Here is a 12,528-nt window from a genome sequence, read left to right on the forward strand (position 1 = left end):
TGGGCTCAGTGCAGCGCCATCAAGAAGAGAGCAGATGGTGCACAGGTGCCCGATAAGGTCAGCCCTTCTGAAAATCAGCCTAGGTGGCAACTCACAAGGTATGACAGCAGCACCGACAGGTGCCAAACCTCAGCTCTCTCCTGTTCTAATTGGCTGAATGCTTTGAAAACTCTACCTTGAGAATCTCTTCTTTAGGTTGACATTCACTTGACAAAATGCTATTCGTTATCAAGAAAGGCTAAACTTTTGTCAGTCTTTGACCCATTAGGGGCACACAGTAGACCCTCCAAGTTGGAAGGGACTTCAGAAAATAGTGCGCCCACCCTCTCATGTTTAGCGGCAAGGCAGCTGGTGCGTGATTTTTTAGATGAGTGAACTGTGAAATTAGAAAGCAAGGGACGCAAGGGCGTTGGACACAGGGGCCTGAAAAAGCGTGAGCATGAGGAAAGGAATAGCTGGAGCGGGGCAGTGGGTGTCGTGGGGACGCTGCCCAGATCCATCTCCCGGGGCAGGGCGCTCCTCTCCTGGCAGCTGTGTTAGCTGCTAATGGCTCACCCTCTATGGCTCACCTCACCTTCTCCAAAGAATTCCCGTGAACCATCAGGAGTCACCTCTCCTTGAAAATTAAACTCCCTACCCAGGGCAGCTGCAGCTCACGACTAGAACAAGAATACAAAAGAATGGTTTTCTTATATCAAGGCGGGACCATTTTTTGTTATGTACTTTACGATCCTGTGCTCCCCAAGGATCAGGCTCAACGACATCTTTGCTTGTGTCCTATCATTGCCCCATCTTGCCTTCCTTACTTTCTCTCCAGAGGCAGCGGAATCACATGCAGCTGAATTTCTGTGTTGAACTCTGCTTCTGAGAAGCCAACCTAAGACAGGAGAATGCTGATTGGGGAAGGGAGCAACTAAATTCTTGGCCTAATGAACAATTGGCCTGAATGAAACTGTTTCCAAAATAACCAAGGATCCCCTGTTCTCTCTTCTCCTCTGTCCAGTAGTTCAGCCAAGAAAAGATCTACAGAGTCTGAAATCCATAATATAGTCATAATAGGTGTGTGTTTAAAATGTCTAGAGAAAGGTTTGCTCCTCCATTTGCTGACAGTGACCTTTCACACAGTCTCTAGGACAATAATATTTGATGCGTTGGTGTGAGCCATCTCAGGACCTTCTAGGGGTAAACAGGCAGCCCATTAGCCACACTGCCCCATCCAGTATAGAGTAAAATGATTCTTTCATTTCTGCTTTATTAATTAGTGCCCTAGATGAAAACTCTTCTAGGAGTTGAGATGAGACACAGGAATTGAAGTACAGAGAGACAATAAGTATTTTATTTAGAAGTAAAACAACAGGGCCATGCTTGGGAACTGCAGACTGGAGTTTCCCTCTCTAAGTAAGAGGTGTCATCTCAGAGCTCTGGGCTTGTCTTGTCCTGCCAGGTGATTAGATTAGCTTAAAGCTTCTCATTTTTGCCTGGGGATACCTCACTGGGGTTACCGCCTTCCTGCTGCACTTCTGCCCTCCTCAAGAATTCCTCAATCATATTTCTTCACCCAGGATACCCCCATGGGGGTGCTACATCCTTGTTAAATCAGCTCAGAGGGGTATGCTGAAGAGAATCAAATGATCCAACAAACATCAATTGGTGCCAGTCAAAGAGAATGACACAGTGTCCTTTAAAATGGATTGCTTCATTTCCAGTTGTCTCCTTTGCTCAAAGGGGAGGCTACCTGGAGCAGTCTGATTCGCATTCTTAACTCATTACTACCATTAAAGATTCCATTAGTGTTCTGACAGCAGACACTCTGACTCCAGACTTAACCAAATATCGCCATCGATTCAAGAGATAAGTATAATACTGATTCTCTTTATTTATTTAGTTTAATTTTTGGTTACCAAGAGCACACATGAATAAAACATAAGGTTTACAAAGCTAGAACAACATCTCAAAAAACCAACCTATAGTCAAATAGCCACGTTCTCTCAGTCAGAAGGGGCGAGCATGTGTGGCAAGTCAGGGGCAGGTCAGAAGCTTGGTGTGCTGTCATAACAAAGAATCCCTGAACCTCGGTGGCTGAAACAAACAAAAGATTCTTTGTTGCTCGGGCTACATGTCCATGGCAGATCAGTTGCAGACTCAAGCTAGGAGGAGCGGTATCGATATGGAAGATATTAACACTACACAGAGAACAAAAGATCCCTCTGGAAATTAATTACTTAGCTCAGAAGTGACACATGTTACTTTTATTCAACTTATTGGCCAGCATCGGTCTCAAAGATAGTTGGACATATCCAGTCAGATTCAGTGACCACACCAAGCTAGTCTGACCCTCAGATTAGCCCCAAAAGAAGTCTGTCCATTTAGAAACTTTCTTCCCACTGAGTTATATTCCACTAACAAGCATTGATTAAATCCTTACATGCCATGTGCCCAGCACTGTGCTAGGTATCACATGCATCACAGAATAAGTTTAAAACATTCTATTTGCCTTCTGGAAGGCCCCAGTATATTCAGAAGATAAATCAAGAAACAATAAGAATATAAATACTAATGCAACATGCGGTAAATTATATTACCAAGTCACGTTAAACCCAAACCAAACCCATCATATCGCTCCTTTTTCTCTATCTGTACATAAAAATCATGATCTGTTCCGTCTCCATGTCCAGCAGAAATACAATGTGAGCCACATTTATAATTCTAAATTCTGATATAGCCACTTCATAAAAAGCAAAACCAAACTTCATTGCCCCTTTTCCTTAACCCGATATATCTGAAATATTATTATTTCAACATGTGATCAACATAAAAATTACTAACGAGATCCCTCTTTACATTTTTTTCACATTAAATCTTCACACTCCAGTGTGAAGGAAATCAGTTCAGACCTGCCACTCAGCGCTCACGGAACTCAGGGCTGTTGTCCTGAACACAGACTATCTACACAATAACCAAAATGAATGTCGTCGTTGCTAACCTGCTTAGTCAAGATTTTTTTTTTTTTTTTAATGCTGGTTCATGCCTGAAGATTTTGGGGGATGTTTTAAAAAATGCTTTTTTATGGCCTGTGTTTCACTTCCTTCTACTCTGTTAAGTGACACAGTTCCAGGAACTTCCAGCAGTTAAGATTGCACAGAGCGTCCTGGGAAGGAAACCTCGCCTCACCCAAGTGAAGGACTTCAAGCAAAGCCAAGACATTCTCCCGGGGCTGCAGGTGGGGGAAGGGGCTGAGAAGAGGGGCAGTTGAGGATGTACCTAATAAAAGGCTGCTTGTTGAGACTTGTGGGAGGGCAGCCCTTTTCTTTAAAAGGTTAAACAAAAAGCAGAGCCACTGTATTTCAGCAGGCTAATTACCAAGAGGGACTCTGACCTTTTCCGTTTCTGGAGATTTATGATAGAACATTTTCCTTTGACATGGTGCAGGGCTCTTTGAATCCAGGTTGAGTGTGATCAGGTGTGCTTCTAGGGGAACCCTGTCTTTGCATAAAGGCAGGTCTGTGTTCCCGAGCCTTACTCAGGAAGAGTCTCAGGATGGAAGACCCAACCCCAGGCTGCTGTCCGTCAATTCCTTTGCAACAGCCTCACCCTTTGGAGAACCACGTTTACCTTTCGGGTTGAGGAAACACAGAAATAGACCATTTTCACAACGGAAACTTCTGCTGACAGTGAGGGCCTTGAAATGAAACCTGAGTCTTGAAAATTCTACCAGAGGCCAGTTAATCTAATAAAGCTCTTGACATTAATGGGCTCCGCTAGTGGGAAAGTTTGAAATTCCTTCTGAGACCCACAGAGTCCCTGAGTGAGCTGGAGACTTTCAGGTGGTTTTTGCTTTGGGCCCCAATATGCCAATTTCACACTACATGCCCACCATTGCAGGGCAGTCCTTTACCACTTCAGCTTTGCTTGATTCCGATCAGCTCACTCTTCCATGCCAGAGCTTCAAGGTCCTGGACCTCAGCTGTTGACTGGCTCAGCTTCTTAGTGTTAGTGAAATAAAAGATGTCTTTAGAATCCCCACGTGGGTTTGCTGACTGACTGACTGGCTTATGTAATGCTTATGAACTTAACAAAGGAGGGAAATCTGACAGAGACAGGTCAATTGACCCAAATACGTTTCCAATCCCAGAAGTACAACTTGAAAGATAAATACTATTTTGTGAATGGGCCATGGAAGAATCTTTGTTACCAAAAGGTAGCACTATTTACAGTCGTGCATCTTATAGCCACATTCTGAAACCTGGGCTAAAGTGAATTAGTGTGTATTGATCACCTTGCTTAGCCATAGTGAGAAAGATGGGAAATGTTTACGTAGAGAATCAGCTGGTGTCAGAGGTCACCAAGGGTTGGGTTGATGGAGGCATCAGTGACAGGATTCTGTTGACTCTCCTTACTCTTATTTTACTGAAATTCTGGGGGAAACATTGAGCATTAAAATAGAACTGACTTCTTAGTTAAATATCCATCGGTAAAGTGCAATCAAACCTGGTGATATAGGAAAGAAGCAGGAACTTCCTTCTCTGATTTTGACTTTCAACATATCTAAGCATTTGGAAAGATGAATGGGAGCAATGCGACTTTGCTACCAGTTCCATTTTTCAGATCCACTGTTAAAAAGCTATTGAAAAGAAACTCTTAATCCAAACAAGAACTGAGCAATGATGCATACATCTCCCCCACCCCCGCCCAGGGAGAAGCAGGGCATATGGCTATTTATAATAATGACAACTGACAGCAAGGGTTTTAAAAATGTTTTCCCTCCTGTTGTCAGTTTTGAAATGGAGTCGGAGGCAAGAAAAGTCCTGATAACATTGGTGTATTGTTCCGCGGGTCCCAACCTCAGCAGGCTACATCAGTATCTTCTGTCTGAAGAAGTCGCTCTCTTTTCATCAAACACATTCCAGAAGTCAGCAGTAAAAGCACTGACGGGGGAGAGCAGATTGATCCATTAACTCTCACCCAGTTCCTTGGCTGAACCCTCACTTCGCATTCCAGTTCTAAAGATTTGGTGAGTTATCAAACAGGAAGCAGGCTCTGAAAGAAATTGCTTCTTTGGAAGTTCTTGCAAAGGCTCCCTCTGGTTGTCTGTGCATCCTGGATGGCACAAGACCCACTCCCTTAAAAGTTCTCCAGACCTCTCAAATTTTGTGTGCCTACGTTATGTGGGGATCTTCTTAACATGCATATTCTAACTATATACTGAGGCTGGAGAATGTGTGTTTCTGTGCTTCTAATAAATCAAGGTGATGCCCATGTATCTGGTCCTTGGGACATATTCTGAGTAGCAAGGAATTAAAAACAATTTGGGAATCTTACAGAAGTCAAGATAGCTGCATTTCTAAATACTTATTTGAGTTTTGGCTTCAAAAGTTACCCAACAATGCATCTTTTAAAAAATATCTTATTTTATTAAATTTATTGGGATAACATTGGTTACTAAGATTATATAGGTTTCAAATGTACATTTCTTTTTGTCTGTGTGTGTGTGAGAGAGAGAGAGAGGAAGAGCGAGAGAGGGACAGACAGACAGAAAGGGAGAGAGATGAGAACATCAACTCTTTGTTGCGGCACCTTAGTTGTTCATTGACTGCTTTCTCATATGTGCCTTGACCAGGGAGCTCCAGCCGAGCCAGTGACCCCTTGCTCAAGCCAGTGACCTTGGGCTCAAGCCAGTGACCTTTGAGCTGAGGCCAGCAACCACAAGGTCATGTCTATGATCCCACACTAAATCTCGCAACCCCACGCTCAAGCTGGATGAGCCTGAACTCAAGCCAGCACCCTTGGGGTTTCAAACCAGGGTCCTTAGCATTCCAGGCTAATGCCCTATCCACTGTGCCACCACCTGGTCAGGCTGTACATTTATAATACATGATTGCTATATTGCATTTTGTGCCCACCACCCAATGTCAAATCACTTTCCATCACCATATATTTGACCTCCTTCACCCTTTACTACCTCTTTCCTCCCCTTCCCTTTGGTGACCACCATACTGTTGTCTGTGTCTATAAATTTTAGTTTTATATCCCACATATGAGTGAAATCATATGGTTCTTAGCTTTTTCTGACTGACTTATTTTACTTAGCATAATATTCTCAAGGTCCATCTATGTTGCAAATGGCAGTATTTCATCTTTTCTTATGTCTGGGTAGTATTCCATTATGCCATATCTCCTTTATCCAATCATCTATAGAGAGACACTTTGGTTGGTTCCATGTTTGGCCACCGTGAATAATGCTACAATGAACATATGGGTGCACATTTCTTTGTGAATAAATGTTTTCTAATTTGGGGGGGGGGTAGATACCCAGAAGAGGGATTGCTGGATCATATGGTAACTCTGTTCTGAATTTTTTGAGGAAACTCCATACTGTTTCCCACTGTGGGTGTACCAGTTTACATTTCCACCAGAAATGAATGAAAGTTCCTTTTTCATCATGACTTCTCCAACATTTGTTATTCCTTTTCTTGTCAATAGCTAGTCTAACCCTAACAGGTATGGAGTGGTATCTCACTTTAGTTTTGATTTGCATCTCACTAATAGCTAGTGAACTTGAGCATCTTTTTGTATCTGTTGGTCATCTGTATGTCTTCTTAGGATACATGTCTATTTAGGTACTCTGACAATCTTTTAATTAGATTTTTCATTTGTTTGGTGTTAAGATATATGAGTTCTTTACAAATTTTGAACATTAACTTCTTGTTGGAGCTTTTGTTTATAAATATCAATTGGTTGCTTTTTTGTTTTATTGGTAGTTTCTTTTGCTGTGCAGAAGTGTTTTAGCTTGATATAGTCCCGTTCATTTTATTTTTACTTTCCTTCACTTTGGGGTCAAATTCATAAAATCTCCTCTAAGACCAAGGTCCATAAGTTTATTACCTATGTTTTCTTCTATCTAATTTATTGTTTCAGAGCTTATATTTAGGTCTTTGATGCATTTTGAATTAATTTTTATACATGGGGACAGACTAGAGTTTAGTTTCATTCTTTGGCATATGGCTTTCCAATTTCCCTAGCACCATTTATTGAACTGATCAATGTAATATGCCACATTAACAACAAAAAAGGAAAAAATCACATGATCTTATTAATAGATACACAAAAGGCAGTTATTAAGATACAGCATTCATATATGATTAAAACACTCAATAAAATAGATATAGAAGAAAAGTACCTCAACATAATAGAGGCCATATATGACAAACCCTCAGCCAATATCATACTCAATGGTGAGAAACTGAAGGCTTTTCCTCTAAAATCAGTAACAAGACAAGGATGCCCACTCTCACCACTCTTATTCAACATAGTACTGGAAGTTCTAGCCAGAGCAATTAGACAAGAGAAAAAAATAAAAGGTGCCCAGATTGGGGCCCTGGCTGGTTGGCTCAGTGGTAGAGCGTCAGCCTGGCGTGCAGAAGTCCCGGGTTCGATTCCCGGCCAGGGCACACAGGAGAAGCGCCCATTTGCTTCTCCACTCCTCCCCCTCTCATTCCTCTCTGTCTCTCTCTTCCCCTCCCGCAGCCAAGGCTCCATTGGAGCAAAGATGGCCCGGGTGCTGGGGATGGCTCCTTGGCCTCTGCCCCAGGTGCTAGAGTGGCTCTGGTCGCAACAGAGCGATGCCCCGGAGGGGAAGAGCATCGCCCCCTGGTGGGCAGAGCCTCGCCCCTGGTGGGCGTGCCGGGTGGATCCCGGTCGGGTGCATGCGGGAGTCTGTCTCTCCCCGTTTCCAGCTTCAGAAAAAATACAAAAAAAAAAAAAAAAGTGCCCAGATTGGGAATGAAGAAGTAAAAGTATTATTTTTTGCAGATGACAGGATTCTTTATGTAGAAAACCTTAAAGACTCCACCAAAAAAAACTATTAGAAAGAATTAAGAAATACAGTAAAGTTGCAGGATACAAAATAAAGCATAAAAATTCACTGCATATTTATATACAAACAATAAAATTTCATGAAATAAAAGAGAAATAAAAATAAAACAATTTCTTTTGTAATTTCAACAGAAACAATAAAATACTTAGGAATAAACTTAACAAAGGATGTGAAGGACCCAGATACTGAAAAATATAAAACATTAGACACAATGAAATTGAAAAATATTCCATGTTCATGGATTGGAAGAATCAATATAGTTAAAATGGTCATATGATCCAAAGCAATATACAGATTTAATACAATCCCCTTCAAAATCCCAATGACATTTTAAAAGAAATAGAACCAAAAAAATCATCAGATTTGAATGGAACCACAAAAGACCCTGAATAGTCAAAGGAATCCTGAGAAAAAGAAGAATAAAAGCCAGAAGTATCCCACTACCTGACTTCAAATTATATTACAGGGCAACAATAATCAAAACAGCCTGGTATTGGCAGAAAAACAGACACACAGACCAATGGAACAGAATAGAGAGCCCAGAAATAAAACTACATGTATATGGACAAATAATTTTGACGAAGAAGCCAAAAAACATACAATGGAGAAAAGGAAGCCAACAATGCATCTTATGTGCTTGCCTAATGACATCTCAGTGGGAATAAATACATAAGAAATTACAAAGTGGGTGGTTACTTAAACACCCACCGCTCAGTGTTTTGATGAACAACACACATGAGGCCCATAGGCCTAATGAGGAGGAGGAATCCAGGCACGAAAGGTGTGTGTCTCCAAGGTGAGAAGATAGAGGAAGATAACTTTCGTACCAGCTGTACTTAAATTCCAAGCTTAAAGAGGAATAACGATTATTTCCTCTTTGCTAAGCTCTGCTTCAGGGTGACTTTAAAGCTCAGGAGGCATTACAGGTCAATTTCAGGGGACACCCCCAATTGGGGTGTAGCCTTTCAAGGCACCATTCCATGTGACTGAAATGAAGATCAAGGGTGAGATTCGAAGCACAAGAAAGTCCTGCCTTAACAGATCCAAACTTATGGCAAGTTGTGGCTTCTCACCATAGCCCCGGTTTCGCTTCTCTCTCGATGGAAGAACCCAGGGCGACTACTGAGTTAGTTTACTTTTCGTTTCCTCCAACTAGAGTGACTGCCCTACCATGAACCAAACTCGCTAAGAAGGTTTGGCGTCAGACATGCCTTATCCCAGCGCTCTGACGTTCCAGCCATGTCACCTTAGACATCCTACTTACCTTCTACAAACGCCATTTTCTCTTCTGTAGAACTGGAATGGTGGAAATCTATCCCATCGAACTTGCTGGGCATCCTAATAAGCTAATGTATAACATCAAGCATGTACGGTAAAAATAAATTCATAAACCTATAAAAGCACCCGTCCTTCCAATTGTTGAAAAACATAGAACATCTTTGTCTCCAGAGCAGCTTACAATTCTATCTGTAGTCCATTGCTACTAAGAGTAGAGCAAGCATTAGAAATGCTGAAGGATTTTCTTCAGTGGCTAATTTGACGGTTGGAACATATTTTAGGAGAGAGAAAACCATAATTTAAAGTATCCTGACATCAATAAATATTTCCTTAGCATTTAGCTGTAATACCTCTGAATCCTCCATCTGTTCAGAAAATTCTAATTTCCAAATAATGTGGTGCTTTGGGAGTTTGTGAGTCCCCACAAACGTCAGAAAGACCAGGTGCCATCGTAGTTTTCCACACTTAGGGAGAAGTGTACACTACTCTTATTTCTTTGTGAAATGAAAAAAAGAAGACAAGTTGATCTTCATTTACCCCCCGGCTCTGTGTCCCTTTGATCAGTATTTGGAAGAGTCGCAGAAAGCATGTTAGTTATAACCGCGGATGAGATTGGTGTTAGGATGGGCGGCGGCCCAACTACCCACGTGACACTTTCCGTATTCACTTGGCTGCATTCCTCAGCAGCTACCATGCACATCCACCTCAACCAACCATTTCCTAGCTCCGATGATATTGGGATTACAGAACTGGAGTAAGAGTCTATTGTTAAATATTACTGAAGTGGCTAATAATGCCTCAAAATAAGTTCCAGATAACTGCTGAACTGAATATAAATTTTCTCTTTGCTATTCATTTCTGGCCTGAACGCAAACCCTCGTGTATACACACCACCCTCACCCCTTTGCACTCACAGTTATAGAGGCTCCATCTTTCTCACTCCAGTATCCAATGCCCATTCCGGACTTTATACACTGCAATGACCAGGGTGACATCTGCTTGTCTAAAAAAGGCCGCGGAGACAATTTATAAGTAAGCATCCTAAAAAGACAAAGCATTGCCTTTCTTCTACCTGAACAGTCTCCTTGCCTCTACTCCATTCCCTCCTCTAGCCTGTGCCCAGAATAATATTTTCAAGAAGTAATGCTGATTGTGTCACCCTCCTACTTAAAGCCCTTCTTTGGCACCCTGCTGGCTCTGGGATAAAATTTGAATGACACACAAAGTTCTTCCTGATCTGGCTTCTGCTTATCTCCCAGCCTTATCTGTCAAACACCCCACCCTTTCCCTTCCCTTCCCAGCGCCAGATTCCCCACTGATAAGCCCAGATCGCTCTGGCCTGCCTTCCACATACAGGGCCTGCTGCCCGGCAGTCTCTCCTGCCCTGTCCCTTTCCCTCATCACAGGCTTACCTTGTGATAAATTCTAACTCATCATTAAGGCATCACATGAACATCATCTCCTGGGGTCAGTGCCTCCCCTAAGTATTTCTGAGTGTTACCCGCTTACCAGCTGAACCCTAAGCTACTAAGGACCATATATTCTGCATTCGTCCATTTATTCATTCAGCTAATATTAGCTGAATGAATAAATGGACGAATGCATGAATGAGTGAAATACTTTCTACAGGGGTTGGCAAAACTAGGTTTACTAGTTGTGAGTATGCGAAACAGTTTATTCTTGTATAATAATAACAATAACTTGCATATCTTTTTTATATGAACTACTGTAAACCTACTTTGGCCCACCCCTGTATAGATTAGAGCAGAGAGGTTCTCAAAGTATGGCACACAGACCAGCAGCATCAGTTTCACCTGGGTACTTACAGATGCAAATCTCAGGCCTGGCAGATCTAGTCAATCAGAATGTGGGCGTGGAGCACAGCAATCTAGCTCAGAAAAGCCTGCAGGAGATTCTGAAAGCATGCTAAAGTTGGAGAATCGCTGTCTTAGAGCTGTAGCCCTCATCTCTGGCAGCCCATTACAATGATCTGGGGCAGTATTTTATTCAGTTAGGTTAGTGTGCATTTTAGAGGACTTTTTTAAAGCTCGCAAAATGATAACTGAAACACATCCGTGGTTGACAATCACTGTCCTAGATTTTCCGTTTTCTCTTCCCAGCCCTCACATTCACATAAGATTACCTGCAAAATGGGCATCGGTCTAGTGCCACTGCACCAGCGTCTGTCCCCCCCAGGGCAGTGTGGTAGGGTTGTTCTGTATCAGGTCCAACCTAGCAGCCAACATCTTGCTATTGTAATTGTGATCCTGGGGACAAAGTCTGCATCCCCCAGTAACGTGTTAGAAACGCAGAATCCCAAGCTCCACCCAGAACTGCTGTATCAGAATCTGCTTTTCGACAATATTCCCCAATGATTCGTTTCCACATTCAAGTTTAAGAGGCACGGGCCTATGAGAGGGAGCATTGAACATGGCTTTGCAGAGCACAAAAGTAAAGTCAATTTTTTTTTTCAGATCTCTATAGCTTGGCTATATAGCAGCATATAGTCAAAAGTATCTTATCATAGTCTCTTTTTTTAAAAAAAAATTATTTGTTGCTTATATACAAGAAAGAAAAGAGAGGGAGCCAGTGAGAAGTATCAATTCATAATTGCTTCACTTTAGTTGTTCATTGCTTGCTTGTTGTTTGTGCCTTGACCGGGCAAGCCCAGGGTTTTGAACTGGCAACCTCAGTGTTCCAGGTCGACACTTTATCTACTGTGCCACCACAGGCCAGGTTACCACAGCCTTTCAATAAAAATTCTCACCAGAGCCAAAAAACGTAACTCTCAAGACCAAATGGCTTCATTAATTAATAGATTATAAAAGTCTTCATGAATCTCTGCTTTTAACTGTTGGGTAGCCAAGGTCAGTTGCGCATAAGAGTGAAAACTGAGCCAACCAGGAAGATCCACACACATCCAACTCAAAAGAATGAACACGTGCTTCTGGTTCAATCACATTTATCGAGTGCCTACTATGCGCCAGGCATCATGCTCAGGACTCAACACATACTAACTTATTTCGTCCTCCCTACACCTGAGGAAGCAGGTGCTATTAACTGTTCCCGTTATGGAAATGAAGGAGGCAGAGGCATGGAGCAGTCAGGCACAGCTAAGGAGCATGACCCAGAACTGAAATCCAAACCTGTCTTCCTCTGAAGCCTTAGCTATTAACCACAACAGTATGTTCAACAAGTAGTCTAGAGGAGAAGGGACACTGACCCCAAACAACTGTTTTTTCTTAAAAAAAAAAAAAAAAAAAAAATTATTCTAAAAGCCCCTGACTGTTCCTCCTACAATTAGAAGAGCCAGAATTAAATAGGATGGTTGCTGTGCCAACCCACAGAAGTCAAATATAACCAGGCAGCAAATTAGA

The sequence above is a fragment of the Saccopteryx leptura genome, chromosome 5 (assembly GCF_036850995.1).
Source record: "Saccopteryx leptura isolate mSacLep1 chromosome 5, mSacLep1_pri_phased_curated, whole genome shotgun sequence".
Taxonomy (NCBI): Eukaryota; Metazoa; Chordata; class Mammalia; order Chiroptera; family Emballonuridae; genus Saccopteryx; species Saccopteryx leptura.